We start from the raw sequence: 14558 nt of genomic DNA, 5'->3' as shown, positions 1-14558 counted from the left end.
AAGGGCTTTATTAATTTGCACTTTGACCAACAATTTTGAGTGTCATTTTCATCACATTCTTGCAGGCATTTGTTATTGTTAAAAAATTAAAATACACAAACAAAAAGTCTAACTTGTTTGCTAATACATACCAAACTGTTCACAATGGTTAATTTGGAGAGTGGGATGGGGCTGGTGGTGATGGGAGAGGGACAGTGAAGGGGGATGTCCATTTTCCACTTTACCTAATGTGGTACTATTAAAAAATATTTTATTATAGGCATACATTACTTTTATAATATATACATTTCAAAACTTTTTATTTTGAAATAATTTGTCTTGCAGAAAAGTTGCAAAAATAATACAAAAAATTCCCCGTAAACCCTTTGCAATGTGTTTTGTTTGTTTGTTTGTTTTGGTGAGGAAGATGGGCACTGAGCTAACATCCGTGCCCATATTCCTCTACTTTATATGTGGGACGCCACCATAGCATGGCTTGACGAGCAGTGTGTAGATCTACGCCTGGGATCCCAACCCATGAACTCGGGCCGCCAAAGCATAGCGTGCTAACTTTTAATCACTACACCACTGGGCCGGCCCCCTGCAATATGTGTTTTAAAAAGATGAAGTAATTAATAATGTCCCCCACATGTCAGTCCTTTCGTTAGCAAGAGACTGTGAGTGAGAGTCAGGGTTTCTTAACGGGTAGGCTTGGGGTTCAGCAGCAACTTGGGTTAATGCTCATTAAAATGCAGACTCTTAGGCCTGAGCAGTCTATGAAATCAGAAAGTTTGGGAGTGAGCCCGAAAATCTGCATTTAAACAGCCTCTCCCCCTAGGTGGCTCTGAGACCCCTCGAGGGCTGAGGACCACTGTTGAAAGTTTCCTCCTTTTTATTTTATTTCCTCCAGCAATATTGTGGCTTCCTTACTTGGAAAGCCCTCCAATTACAAGGGTTGGGAAAAGTGAGTGAAATCTGAGCATCTTTGTTGCAACTTTTCACACTTTGTGCTCCTACTGCTCTGCTGCAGCCAAGCTGTCTATAATTTGTTTTCTCAAAAGCCTGCTCTCTCCCTCACACTAGAAAAGACCACTCCAAGGGAGCTAGGTCCAGAATGTCGGTGTGGATGGTTGTGGTCCTTGTCCCCTTGTCACTTCTATCCTGGGTGTTCCAGGGAGTGGCATCCGCAGGCCTCCCTGTTTCCTGGCTCCCTTGGAGGAGCAGCCAGGAGGCCCTGAAGTGGGGCGGCATCCCGCCCAGATCCTGGCTCCAGGTCCTCCTGCTGTTTCTTTTGTTTAATGCTGATGCTTTTCTATGGACAGTTTGTTTCCCTTGGACACTGTGGGCATGACCTTTCCAGGTGTATGTTACGCACTGGCCATTTGCCGGGTCATCTCCAGGGTTCTGCTGCGGAGCAGGCCCCCACTGCCCCACCATCTCCAGCCTCCGCCTCAGCAGTCCATCTTCCTGTCTGCCCCTGGCGGTGTTCTTTCCAAAATGGAGATCTGACCACATCACCTAATAACTTAGTGACTTAACGACTATGAAAAAGGAGTGGGAAAAAGGAAAGGAAATGTGGCCAGAAGGACAGCCAAGAGCCAAACTGTGGAGAAGTTTGAATTTAAGATGAAGGTTTGTTGTTGTTGTTTTCAGATGTTGTTTGGTCCTAAGTTTATTGTTTTCTGTATTAAAAAAAGTAGTACGACATACCAAGTGTTATTAGCCTGTATTACCTTTGAAATGGAAAAAAAAAAGTTTAAAAAATGTGATAATGGTTAATATATAGACAATCTGGAAAATTAAAAAGTAGTAGAGGGAAGAAAGTTGCCAGCAGTTCCACTGGCCAAATCCAGCTTCTGTCTGCATCTGGCCGTGGTATAGAGTGGAGGAGGGGGCCACAGGTCCCGAATGGGGCAAATCTGAGTTCAGGTCCCTTCTTTCCCCCTTGTTAGCTGTGGCCAACCATCAGGCAGCTTAATTATCCTTTTAGAGCTTCAGTTTTCTCGTTGGTAAAGTGAGGATAAATAGTTCCTAACTCGTGGGCTTGCCACGAAGATGAAATGGGACAAGAAGTTAGGGGGATGCTTAGTAAGTGTTGGCTCTGTTTCATCTTGTTCTTTTCCTTTCAGTCCTTTCACTGTAAGTTGTGTTTTTCTTTTCACACAGTTGTGATCACACCGTCTATGTAATTTTATTTCCTGCTTGTTTCGCTTAACATGGTAGCCCAAGCATTTTCCATGCTATTTTCAACTCCTCATAAACATAAATTTTAATAGTTGCATAATATCCAGTTATGGATATATCAGATACATCATAGTTTAGTTAACTGTTTCTTTATTGTTAGCAATAGGCATTATTGCAGGTTCCATTGTTCCAGATAACCCTATGCATGAAGACCTTTATGTGTAAAATGTCACTGTCCTTCTCCCAGTCACTGCCAGTTATAGCCATTTTCTTGGGGAAATTCTTAGAAGGGAGATTATAAAGTCCAAGGGCGTGAGCATTTATCAAGGGTTGTGACCTATCCTGCCAAACTGGTTCCTGTAAAGTTGGCCTCCACTTATATTTTCAAGGCGATGGACGAGACTCAGGCCGAGGGACCTGGACTTTATCGTGCAGTGCAGCTGTTGGGGAGTCAGACAAGGTTGGAGGGACACAATCAGATCTGGGGTTTTAATGGATTCATCTGGCAGCCACTGGGAAGGTGGATGGGGGCAGGGTCAGTGTTAGGGGGCACTGTGATGGGGCTGTGCACCAGGGCAGTGGTGCCATCACTGTCCATGTACCTGGCCCTCTCCCCACGGCAACTAGGGGTCCCATCCATTGGAGAACCTGTGGTCGCAGTCTCACAATCCCGTTTTCTTCTTTTTTTTTTTTTTTTTTTTTGGTGAGGAAGATTAGCCCTGAGCTAACATCTGTTGCCAATCCTCCTCTTTTTGCTGAGGAAGATTGGCCCTGGGCTAACACCTGTGCCCATCTTCCTCTATTTTATATGCGGGACACCGCCACAGCGTGGCTTGATGAGCAGTGTATAGGTCCATGCCTGGGATCCAAACCTGTGAACCCCAGGCCACCGAAGCAGAGCATGTGACGTTAACCACTACGCCACCGGGCCGGCCCCAACAATCCAGTTTTCTTGGTGAGTTGCTCCGCGTATGTAAATTTATGCCTTTTCAGTCTAGCATAAGTAACTTCACATAGTTTCTGTCCTCCATGATCAAAATGACAAGGACTCTTCATCTATAAGGATCAGAGTATAAGATAGGGAATTGGTCTCTGAGCCCTGGTGTCACTGCCTAGATTGGGATCGCAATCCTACCACTTACTATCTGTGATCCTGGGCCTCAGTTTCCCAATCTAGGAAATGGTGTCTACCTCATAGGATTAAATTAGACAAGGTATTGTATATACAGCTGAGAAAGTGCCGAGTGTTTGGTATTATTTTATCTGTCTCCCTCTGCTTAAATTAAAGCCTCTGGTTGAAAGAAACCAATTCAACTTGTAGATTCACCACTTTCCTCATCTCTAAAACCCAGCCAGGGCATCAGGATTAGGGGGCACTACCAGGAAGCCCACCTTCCCAAAGTAGGTGCCCACCTGAAACACTGGGGATGGAAGGGGAGGAAGCTGGGGAGGCTGCAGTGACAGGTGACCAACCATCCTGGGATGTGGTACCTTCAGTGCTAAAACCGGGACAGTCCCTGGCAACCTGGGCTGGTTGGTCACCCTAGCGTGATGGTAGTGGGTGACAGGATCTGGTAAACTTGTCCAAGGGAGAGAGCACCAGAATCTGGAGTAATCGAGAAGGGTTCGCTTTTCCTTTAATTGTTGTTCGGCAAACCCACTTGGAAATTCATTTCACCTGGAACTTCAGGGAAGAAATGAGACCCACCTGGGGTGGGGTGGGGGTGGGGCAGGGGAGATAATTAAGTGCCTCTCAGGAAGCAGGGGCAGGGCACTTCAGTATCTTCCAGATTCCTAGGGTGTGGGTGAAGTGAAGGCTGCTTGGAGCCCGATCTTTCCAGTCCTGGCCAGTTTTCTGCTCTCAAGAAGCCTTATTTCCAGGCAAGCAGAGGAGTCAGTAGCCCTCAGTGGACGAGGGTTGGTTCCTGCTCCGCCCCAGGTACCTTCCTGATCCTCTGGGTCTCCGTATGTGCAGTACCCCCAAGACAGAGGCCGAGGGAGGGGAAAGTGACCACACATAGTCTGCAGGCCAGTGGAGGGGGTGGTCAGTAGTCGGTACATCCTCTTCCAGCCCTTTCAAAGCATTTTAAATCGGATTAGCTTTTCAACAAACACTTGAAGGTTTGCTCTCCTCTGAGAGGCTCAAAGGGCTGGGGAAGAGCCTTCATCTGTTTACTCTTCCTTTATGTGGAAACCTACTTGGGCGGTTTCTACAACCAGCTTCCCCTCCTCCCTCCTCCCTGCTCTCCCCAGCTTTCAAGCGGCCAGAATTCACCAACCACCAGGGCCCTGGCCCACCATGGCTTTCCGGGCCTCTTGCCCTCCCGGATCACAGCTTTGAGCTGTAGGGCTCAGGCCCCTCCCTCTGACCTGTAAGTTTGCGGGGAGTAGAGAAGTGAGCTGCGGGTGGCTGGTCCTGGGGACTGCATCTCCCTCTCGCAGGGCAGCCGACAGAAGTCATGTCTTTCCTCCTATGGGTGGAGAAAGCCAGGAAGATGGAGGCAAAGCCGAGCTTGGTTTTGGAGAGCAGAGAGCTGGCTCTTGGCCCCACCAGGGCTCTTCTTTCTCCCTCTTTTTAATTAAGCCCCTGCTAAGGGTCAGGCAGTGTGTGTGATGGGCGGGGAGAGTGCAGACATGCGAACAGATGTGTGCATGGACGTATCTACAGAGAAAACAGACTGGAGGTGAGGTGTTGTGGAGGTGTAGAAGGGAGGGAGGGCTGATGGTCAAGACACACTTCTAGATTTTATTTATATAGTAGTGTATTACAGTCATACACCTCATAACAATGTTTCCGTCAACAACGACTGCAAACCTGACGGTGGTCCTATAGCAGATGAGTACCATAGAGCCTAGGTGTGTAGTAGGCTATACCATCTAAGTTTGTGTAAGTACACTCTCTGATGTTCACATGACGAAATTGCCTAACGATGCATTTCTCAGAACGTGTCCCTGTTGTTAATCGATGCATAACTGTACATAATTAACAAATTAAAAGTGCTTATTAGTCAAACCAGAGAAGTATCCTTTGTGATATCACCACTAGCTGAAGTACAGGGTCAAGCCTTGGAAGATTCAGGAATGACTTCCCAGCGGGGGTAGCAGGTAAACTGAGACCAAGAGACCAGGGGTAGCTAGATGTGTTCACTCAGCAAATATTGGTTGAGGGTCTGCTGTGTGTCAGATACTGTTCTAGAAGCTAGGGAGCTAGAGGAGAGCAAAACACAGAGACCCTGCCCTCATGGAGCTTACAGTCCAGTGGAGGGAGACAGACGAATGAAAAGATCCTATGATGTCAAGTGGTGTTAAAGAAAAATGATTCTGACACTTGTTAAAATGGTGAGGAAGATTTTATCCAAGACTATTGCAGTTGGGAAAAGAGATTGAGCTCAACCCTGAATATAGGAAAGACAGCTGGGATTTATAACCAACAGAGTGAGGGGGTCAGTGGGTGGAGGAGACATCAAGGGTAGGGGGATTCTTTGCTGAAGGCAGGCCAAGGTCTAGGCCTAGTTGAGAAGAGGGCTCAGAGGAGCCTGACTTAAGTTTAGTCAAGGAGAGAGTCTGGTGGTGGTGAAAGGTGCTGTGAATTAAAATAAAGCAGGTGTGGGACAGAGCAGCTAGAGAGTGATGGGGTGCTTTTCAGTAGACACTGTTAGCAAGGCCTCTCGAGGGAGGTAATTTTCGGGCAGAAATCTAGATCATGTGAGGGAGGGAGACTTTCAAACACCCCAGGAGTAGGTCTTCTAGGTAGAGGAAACAGCAGGTGCAGAGGCCCTGTGGGGTGTTTGAGCAACAGCAAGGAGGAGGTCGTTTGTAGGGGAAGAATGGTAGGAAATAAGGTCAGAGGAGGACGTGGGTGAGGGGAGATCATACAAAACCTTGTAGGATGTGATAAGAAAGAGTGAGAGGGCTGGAAGGAAGGATAATTTGGACCTAGGATAAGAGAACTTTGCTCATGTGGAGGACTGCGAGGGGTTCTGTGTTTCCCAGGCATAAAGAAGGAACATGTGCCAAGGAGCGTGCCTGGGGGGCTAAGAAGGTGGAGGTGGAGGTGGCTGGGGGCAGAGGAGGGGGAGCTTAAGAGCCAAAAGGGCAGTGGCAGATCATGCAGGTCCTTTTCCGTCTTTTCATTCAGGGTTTCTCAATCATTTTAATGTGAGCTTCAGTTCTTAGCTAAAAATGAAGCAACAAAGGGAGGAACGCCTCTTCATTTAACTGGAAGGAGAACTACAGAAGACGGGAAAGGAGGGTTGGTGGAAATAAAGTTGGAGCTGGTCTGGCTTGGCCAGCTGCCCTTCCTATAAATACGGCCCTCCCAGTCCTGGAAAGGCATCAGTGACAACTGTTGCGAGCTACTGGGGAACATCCTTCCTGTTAGATGTCCAGGAGTTGGCTGCGTGTGTACATCCGTGCGCAAAGTGCCTGAAAGCAGGGGATGAGAGCGCAGAACGAGAAGTTCGGGATTCTGAGCCCACTCCTTTCACCCTCGGGGGCTGCCCCACTTCCTCCGGGGGCCCAAGCATCCCTCTGGCATGTCTTCAGCTAAGAAATCTGCAAAAGTCATTGGCTAGGCTTAGAACTAATCCTTTGTGCCAAAGGGTTGGGTGGTGTGGAGTGGAGGGAGCTGCTTGCCAGAACCAGGCTGTTCTTCACTGGTGGTGAACCCTGCTGCCTGCCGGCCCCATAGCACCAGGATTTTTTGGGGGGAGAGGGGGAAATGGGATTGAGAGGCCAGTGTAATTTGGCAACATGTGAGTTAAAAAGCAGATGAAAACCCACAGAGTAATCAGACATTCTTCTCTTTGCATGCAAGATCCTGCTGAATGTTGGAAGAGGAAGGAATATTTTTCTTGCTTTTTAGACATTACATCCTGTGAGGGGAAGATTTGGAACAGATGGGGGCCAGGGGGGCCTCACGGTATTCGCTTATTTCCCCCTTCCCCCTCCCCCAACCAGAAATGTTTCTTTTTTTTTTTTTTTACCTAGTGAAGTTAAGTTAAAAAAAAGTCCTGTAGAGTAGGAAAGTAAAGTATCAGAGGTCAAGGAGAAAAATCCACCAAGTTCCAGAAAGAACCCTCTTTTCATTGCAAAGACTTCTTCTAAGTCCAAAGATAGATAATTAACTCAAAATTTCATTTTAGGTTCAATAGCTGCTCCAGTGACATCTGTGTTAATGAGGGGGGAAAGAAAAAGGACCCTCTAACAGATGGAGAGAGAGGCTCTCTGATTAGTGAAAGGTAAGAGGTGTTTCTGAAATCCTGGGTGCACAATGTGGGAAAAACAACATTGGTAACGCCTTGTGGGAGCAACTCAAATGTTTGCACGATTTTTACCCCCATTTCTGTTCTGTTGGATTGATTGCTCTAGAGATGACCACAGGAGTGGTGATGTAAAGTGGGCCATGACACATTTGATTGGATGCAGTGGGCTGCCTGGTAGAGCAATGGTATTGGCACAACTGGACGGCTGGTATGATGGTAGCCCCCAAACCACAGGTGGTCCTTTTTGCTGACTAATGTCCGGAGCACGATTCTCCTTCCCCTGAACCGGGAAGGGGGCTCTGCCTGTGGAGTCGGATGGCAGTAATTAACCAGGGTGGCCAGCCAAACTGCCTGCTGCTGTTTTATCTGTTCCCCAAAGGGAACCCGGGTTGATTGCCTGTGAAAAGGAAAGGGCAGGAGGAACAGAGCAGCCTCAGTGTTTTCCTTCTAACTGTCTGTCATTTCTGGTGCTAGTTGGAGCCTTTGTTGGGGTTGTGTCTTCTTTCTTGGGAGGAGATTGTTAGCTCCCAGGTCTGGCTGAAGAGACAGATGGCCAGGATCGCTGGTCCGTTTCGGTCCCACTGCCTGGCTGTGGCACACTGTTTCTGTAGGGTGTCGGTCCCACTGCCTGGCTGTGGCACACTGTTTCTGTAGGGTGTTCTGGAGAGTTGGTTTACTGAGGCAAAAGCTGACTTGCAAAGAGAAGAGAAACGTGCTTCTGGCTGTATGCTCAGGTTCCAGCTGAGATGGAGAGCTATGTCGGGGGAACTAAATCAGACTTCTCATCCCATGAGATAACATGCATGCTTTTGCGAGAAAGACAGTTTAAAAATCACTTGAGAGGAGAGAAATATGGCCGATGTGCCTAGCTAGGATGGGATCTCCCATCTTGATTCTTCACTCTTAACTTCCAGAACTAGAGATAACTAGATACAGTGTGATGGGAGTGCTAGCTTCTCCCTCCCTCTGTGTTAAAATCCTCACAGGCATTATCTGGCCATTGGACAGGATGCTGTAAGAGCAGAAAACATGGCTTGAGTACCGTTACCTACTGGGCACTGCGTTAGGACTTCAGGGACAAGTTAGTGAATAAAATACAGGTCCTGCTCCCACATGAACCCCAATACAAATATCAGAGCATTTAATGCATAGTGGAATCACCAGGGTCAGGCAAGCATACACACAATAGACCAAAGTAGTTCATTCTGCAAATATTAATTGAGCACCCACTATTTGTGAGACCCTGCGGACACAGCGGAGAACAGAATAGAAACAGTCCCCACCTTCTTGGAACTATGGTCTGGTGAGGTAGATGGACTAGTAAAAGGCTCCTGAGCTCCACGCTGTGAGAAGTGCTGTGGCAGAGGACATAGGGTGCTGTGGGCCCCTCATGCAGACTTGGGGAATTGGGAACACCTTCCTGGAGAAGTGATGTTTAAGTTCATCCATGAATAAGAAGAGCTAACTTTTGAGTGTTTACTTAGTCGTCCCAGTATGGTCCTTTGGTCCTGGCGTTGTTTTTATTTCTACCCTTTGACTCTGAAAGGTGCTCGGTTGGGATGGTGAGTTACATGGCACCCTACTATGTGCGGAGCACTGCTCCAAGAGCTCCATCATTAGAATCGTGCTGACTCATAGTAAGTGCTCAAAACTGAGCTATTTGCTAATCATGTGACTTATCTCATTTAATCCTGTAATAACCCGGAGGTGGATAGTATTTTATTAGTTAGGAATGCTTTTGGCAGCAAGTAAGAGAAATCCCACCTAACAGTAGCCTTAATCAGAATGGCATTTATTGTTGACTAAACAAGAGATCTGGGGTTGGAGGACCCAGGGTTGGCAGTGGCTCACCAGTGACATCAAGGACTCAGATTCTTTCTTTCTGCTCTACCGTCAGGGCCAGTTACATAATTTGTGGGGCCCAATGCAAAGTGGAAATGTGGGCCCCCTTGTTCAAAAAGCAGGAAAAAAGTGCCATTTGAGGTAATAAAATGTAAAGCTTTTTACTTTCTTTTGACTTGTCATGGTGTTTTTTTAATTTGCTATTTAATGTTCTAAGTAAAGAAAAATTAAAATGTTAAATTATTAGCATGAATTTTACCATTTATCTTTATATTTGCAAGGCTGGTTTTAAATGCAAACATAAGAGTATTATACTTGTATGCAAAATTACCAAAATTACACAATTATATTCAAATGAGAGAATATTCAAATTATATTCTTAACAAACTATTTTTCTTCTAAAATGCTCAAATTTATCTGTTAAAAGTAAAAGGCAAAATACAATTTATAATTAATATTAAAATTTGAGGGCCGGCCCTGTGGCTTAGCGGTTAAGTGTGCGCGCTCTGCTACTGGCGGCCCGGGTTTGGATCCCGGGCGTGCACCGACGCACCGCTTCTCCGGCCATGCTGAGGCCATGTCCCACATACAGCAACTAGAAGGATGTGCAACTATGACATACAACTATCTACTGGAGCTTTGGGGAAAAAAAAGGAGGAAGATTGGCAGTAGATGTTAGCTCAGAGCCGGTCTTCCTCAGCAAAAAGAGGAGGATTAGCACGGATGTTAGTTCAGGGCTGATCTTCCTCACCAAAAAAAAAAAAAATTTGAATTGAAATTATTTAAAAGCTGAAAGGCATTTAGTATTTTAAAAATTAAATGTTTTATTTTTAAAAAATTTGATGTCTGCAGTTACAGTGCTCAATGTCCATTTCATTTATAAAATAAAGAATTATGTAAAGTAATTCATGAAGTATTACATAAAATATATATCCTATATATGTGAGAAATAAATTGCACATATGACACATATGCAAGATGATATTTTTCAGAATGTTCTTCAGCCATCATGTGCAATAATATAGCACTAATTTGTTGAACTATGAATAGGAACAGAAGGAAGAAAATGGATATTCTGCACTCCTGAGTTCCTATACTTCATTTTGCAAGAATGTGTGGCGTTGGTGCTGAGAGGAAGGATCTGACAGGCTCATTTGTCTTCTCTCTTACCTAAGTGTTCCTGCCACTCACCTTCCCCACACTCCACAGCAATGTTGGTCTCTGGTGGTGGCCAAAGCACAATTCACAAACCTCAGCTGAATGCAGTTATCTTTTGTTTTGAAGACCTAGGCCAAGAGATGTGAAGTATTTCTCTGGGGCCTGAATGGTGTTTGTCATCAAAGTGGATGTTGAGGGTTGTGAGTCGTGCTGTGTGACTCTCAGTGACAAAGGTGCCTATGTGTTCATTAGCTGTTAAATGTGCGTTTGTGATAGGTGGGACCCTCTGAAGCACGGGGCCCAGGGCAGGGGCCTCTCTTGCCTGGTTCTAAGGGTAGTTCTGTATTTTCCAGAAGCTCTCAACAGACTTCCTCTTACATTTCATTGGCCAGAATTAATCACTGTCAAAAAGAAGGTTGGTTTCTATAACTTATACCAATCATGATGTATTCCCTTGAATGAGCACATGGCCCCTGAACAAAATTGAGGTTCTGTTAGTGAGGAAGAAGGGAAATGGCTGGGTACTCAACCAATGATATCTCCTCAATTGTTACAGGCATGCATTGCTTAATGATGGGGATACATTCTGAGAAATGTGTCGTTAGGTGATTTCGTCGTTGTGCGAACATCATAGAGTGTGCTTACACAAACCTAGATGGTATAGCCTACTACACACCTAGGCTGTAGGGTACTAATCTTATGAGACCACTGTGAGGTATGTGGTCCCTTGTTGATCAAAACGTCATTATGCGGTGCATGACTATATTCCCATTTTTCTAAAGGGGAAGTTGAAGCTTAGAAAGGTTCAAGTCACACATCTAAGAAGTGGTGGAACAGTGGCTGGAAGCCAGGAAGCCTGACTGTAGACTCCACTTTCACCACTCTCCTTACTGCTTCCCATGGGTGATGAGTAGGAGTTAGCCACGTTGGGGAGTGAGGAAGTACAGAGGAGTGGAAAGAGGCAGAGGCAACAGCATGTCCAGTAGCCTGGAGGGAGGCAAGAGATGGCATGGTCTAGCTGAGGATTGAAATATATTGAGAGAACCTTGGGTATATGGTGTGAGGGCGAGCTGGGATGGGGCTGGAGAGGGTATGCAGCTGGGGCTGCTGGGTGGAGACAGGAGGTGGCAAGACGGGAAACAGGCATAGGCTAGGAGGTTGTTGAAAGAGTCTAGTAGGGGAGAGGTAGTGGTAGCTGAAAGGGGGAGAAGCAGGGGATTGTATGCAATCAAGAGATATTTAGAAACAGAATTGATAGGATTTGGTGATATAAAAGTGAAGGAGAAGGAAGAATCAAGGATGACACCTGAGTTTATGGCTTGAAAATGGGTTAGTGGATGTGCCATTCAGATATAGAAAACAGGAGGTGGTGCCAGGTGACGGGGTGGGGAGAATGAATTCACTTTTTTTTTTCTTTTTTTTAGTCTGATTTTGGACATATTGAGTTCAAGGAGGTGTAATGGATCTGTCCTGTAGACGTTACAGTCTGAAACTCTGAATAGAAGTCTGGACTAGAGAAATGTGGGCTTCTTCAACATATAGAACCTCTGGGTACCGCTGTGGGGGAGCATGTAACATGTGAAAAGAGAGCCTAGGACAGAGGCTCAGAAACCCAGTATATGAGGAGGAGGGGCCCACAGAGGAAACTGGGAAGGAGCTGCCTCAAATGGAAGAAGCCAGGAGAATTTGGTGTCCCTAAAGCCAAGGAAAGAGAGCTTTAAGAAGAAGGGAAAGATAAGACTTGAAGTGAGTACCAAGAAGGTAATTGATGACCGTAGCAGGAGCCTGTCGTAGAGTGCTAGAGGTGACAGCCAGATAGCAGTAAGTTGACAGGACACTGGGAGGTGGGAAAGTAGAGGGAATGTGATAACTCATTCAAGATATCTGGATGTGAAGGGAAGGGTAATGGTTTGTGAAGATCCAGGGAAGGTTTAAAAAAAAAAAAAATGGGGAAGACTCGAGCATGTTTAATTGCTAGCAAGAAGTAGACCTCTGGTAGACCAGAGGTTGAAGATACAGAGAAGAGATGGGTAATGAATAGTGCAGAGACCTGAGAAGGCAGAAGAGGATGGGTTCCAGGGCTCAGATGGAGAGGGGCCTCTGTCTGAGGGAGGGATGTGGCTCCCATTGGAACAGGTGGGGAAGAGTAAAGAGGACACAGCTGTGGGAGAGTGTGTGGGACTGAGAAGTTGAGCGTCCTGTCAGATGGTTTGTTTCCTCTGTAAAGTAACTGAAAGAGAGGAAGTGGTAGGTCCCGTGCAATATTTGGAATGTATTTATACTAAAAATTATTCATTGTGTGTCTGAAATTCAAATTTTACTATATCTGGCAATCTTAACTAGGACTGGCAGATTATGTAGCTAGTCCTGCTGGGGAGACACAGGAAGATAGCAAGGTGGTGTCACAGGCCCTGAGGAGGTTTCCTCAGTGAAGTATCTGAGAGTGGGGTGGTGGTAGGAGCAGAGACTGGATGTGTTGTGGGTCTAACTTGTGAGGTTGTGGAATGGTCTCCGCGGGACCCAGCCTCCTGAATGTCGGTGTGGAGAAGGCAGATGGTGTGGGATGTCTCCATTAGATAATTTCCCGTCTCACTTGGGTGAAACCCAAAAGCCTCTCCTGGGTTTGTGAGGTCCTGCCTTCCCTCCCACCTCATCTCTCACCCTCTGCTACCTGTGCTGTGCTCCCCGCAGCCTCTGGTCAGCTTGCTGCTCCTCCAACACTCCATGCTCCTTTAGGCCTTTGCTCTGGCGGCACCTTCTGCCTGCAATGCTCTTCCTCTAGGTAACTGCAAGGCTTGCGGCCCTTGATCCCTCTGATTCCCTCAGAGGCTTTCCCTGACACTTTCTTACAGCAGCACCATCCCCTCCACCCTCTACCTTGCTCTATTGGCTTCTTGTCATTTCTCACCGCCTGACGTATTATATATGTTTATTCACTTTCTGTCTCTTCCCAGTAAAATGAAAGTGCCACGAGAATAAAGACTTTATTTTGCTGACTGATGTAACCCCTGCTCCTAGGCATGCAGAGGAAACTTAACTATTTATTGATCCGATAGATAAAATAATGATACAGGTAGGGTACCTTATGAATATCTTAGATCAAACTTTTCTAGGTGAATTTTTAAAACCCCAGTATATATTTCAATGATGCTCAACAATAAAGAGAGTGAACTACTGAAAAATGCCCCAACACAAATGACTCTCAAATGCGTTATAAGTGAAAGAAGCCAGACTCAAAAGGCTACATACTGAATAACTTCATGATATTCAGTTATAGGGCCATAAAGCAAATCAGTGGTTGCCAGGGGCTGGCAACTAGGGAAAGCTTAGCACAAAGGAATTTTGGGGGACGTTGGATATGTTCTATATCTTGACTGTGGTGGTGGTTACACAACTGCATGCGCTTACTGAAATTTGTAGAACTCTTTACTAAAAAGGGTGAATTTTACTGTATGTAAATTGTACCTCAATAAACTTGACTAAAAAATTGCATCCTCACCTAGATTTTGGTTGTAGTATTTGGACATTTCTTATGAATGTGAGCTAAGAATTTACTCTGCCTGGGTGGCAACGTAACCCCAGCCTGGTGTCATTCATGCATACCGCTGCCAGTGAATTCCTGTGCCAAGAAACTAATTTGTTCTTAAAGTGGGAGAGGTTTGTTTAGGTGGAAATCTGTTGTTGATTTCCATTCCAGCATCTCTCACTCCCTTCTAGGAAAAGAACACCTTTCCTGTGTAGTTAGATGGGGCTGACCTTTGCCCTGTGTCCCTAGGAGTGGGCAGGTGATCCTAGCCAGTTGAGTCCTTCCTGGCACTTTTCTGCCAGGACTTTTGGGGAAGGTGATTTGTTTTTGCTGGAATTGGTAGGATGTGAATGTGAGCCTGTTGGTGAATATCTTGCTCACTAAACGGAGAAAGAAGGACAGATAGAGCCCTGATGTTTGAGTCCTTAGATCCAGCCATGCCTGAAGCTAGATATGCACTCTGGACTCCCCAGTGACATGAGCTAATTAATTCCATTTTTCTCCACTTAAGCCACGTCAACTTTGGTGGCTTCCACCAGTCACGGCTGAGCAAGTTCTGACTCATACGTTGAAAATGAGAAGTTCTTGATCTATGAGGTGATAGA

General features: G+C 45.9%; 1 long non-coding RNA gene across 4 annotated transcripts in view; it reads left to right on the top strand.

Annotated features, from left to right (window-relative positions):
- Positions 1-14558, top strand: part of LOC147917236 (uncharacterized) — a 255518-nt gene that overhangs the window by 40594 nt on the left and 200366 nt on the right. For all 4 annotated transcript variants that reach the window (XR_015551937.1, XR_015551935.1, XR_015551936.1 and 1 more), the window contains one exon: positions 7308-7403. This is a non-coding gene — a long non-coding RNA (uncharacterized LOC147917236). The remainder of the gene's footprint in view (positions 1-7307; positions 7404-14558) is intronic.

The sequence above is a fragment of the Ceratotherium simum genome, chromosome 4 (assembly GCF_057802395.1).
Source record: "Ceratotherium simum simum isolate JZ-2026a chromosome 4, ASM5780239v1, whole genome shotgun sequence".
In the NCBI taxonomy this organism is placed as follows: Eukaryota; Metazoa; Chordata; class Mammalia; order Perissodactyla; family Rhinocerotidae; genus Ceratotherium; species Ceratotherium simum.
This window is presented reverse-complemented; position numbering and strand designations above follow the sequence as displayed.